The 1,039-nt window shown below is 40.7% G+C and overlaps 1 protein-coding gene across 1 annotated transcript in view; it reads left to right on the top strand.

The window, feature by feature from the left end:
* BDKRB1 (bradykinin receptor B1) overlaps positions 1–1,039 on the top strand; it is a 27,423-nt gene that overhangs the window by 15,355 nt on the left and 11,029 nt on the right. The window lies entirely within an intron of this gene.

Genomic DNA, 1,039 nt, shown 5'->3' with positions numbered 1-1,039 from the left:
CACAGTCCTTCCAAATCCCTTCATTTTGCTGCAAGTGGGAGCATGTATTCCTTCTGTGGTGATGCGATTTTCCGTGGTAAGCTTGCACCCCATCTTCGCGATTTGCCCATTGGAGGAGATGTCTCCGGCTTCCACGTGCTGGCTCCTGTAAAGATGCTGCTGTGAATACTGCAGAACACCTGGGGGAATTTTTGTTGATGGTTTCGTAGTCTTGGATAGACGCCTGAGAGTGGGATTGCTGGGTCCTATGTTATTTTTAGTTTTCTGCGGTGAATCGGGATTGTTTGCATAAGGGTTGTCCCCGCCAGGGTGAAGGGGCCCCTTTCTCTCCGCATCCTCTCCCGCTCCTGTTGGGGTCTTTTCCATCTGGCTCACTGCAGTCAGATCCGCATGTCTCATTAGGAGCGGTGGCTTCCGAGTATCATTTTAGTAGATTGTCTACTTCTATTCGTTGCCCATTTGTTAACTGAGTTGTTTTTCAGTCATTGAATTTTGAGCTTTTAATGTATCTTGGGTATTAATACCTCATCAGTTAGATAATGTATAAATGTTTTTTCCACTTCGGCAGAATATCTATGTAATTGTCTTGTGCTTTCTTTTGTTTTTGACTTGAAGCCATCCCAACTGTTTATTCTTGTTTTTCGTTCTCTTGTCATAGGAATTAAATCACCAAAAATAATCTTTATTGTTGATACTCTGGTATCACCAATGTTTTTCCTTGTATTCTATGTTGCAGCTCATATCTTAATCTTTAATCCACTTGGAATTTATTTTTGTGCATGGGGTTAGTGAGAAATTCAACTTTATTCTTTATTTTTCTTTATTCTTGTGGTTTTCCAATTTTCCCAGCATCATTTTTGTGTGTGTGTGTGTTAAATATTTTTTTTATTATTATTATTAAAAAGTTTATTTTTACATCATTTTACACATTTTTTTTTCATCTCAATTGTAATCCCCACAGGTTTCCCATCACCAAATCACCCCTGTGCCACCACCATAGTCCCGTGCATTTCCCTCCCTCCCCCCCACCCCACCCCCC

This window comes from Condylura cristata, unplaced genomic scaffold (genome assembly GCF_000260355.1).
Source record: "Condylura cristata isolate star-nosed mole 26May11 unplaced genomic scaffold, ConCri1.0 scaffold00013, whole genome shotgun sequence".
In the NCBI taxonomy this organism is placed as follows: Eukaryota; Metazoa; Chordata; class Mammalia; order Eulipotyphla; family Talpidae; genus Condylura; species Condylura cristata.
The sequence above is the reverse complement of the archived record's forward strand: the minus strand, read 5'-3'. Positions and strand labels throughout refer to the sequence as shown.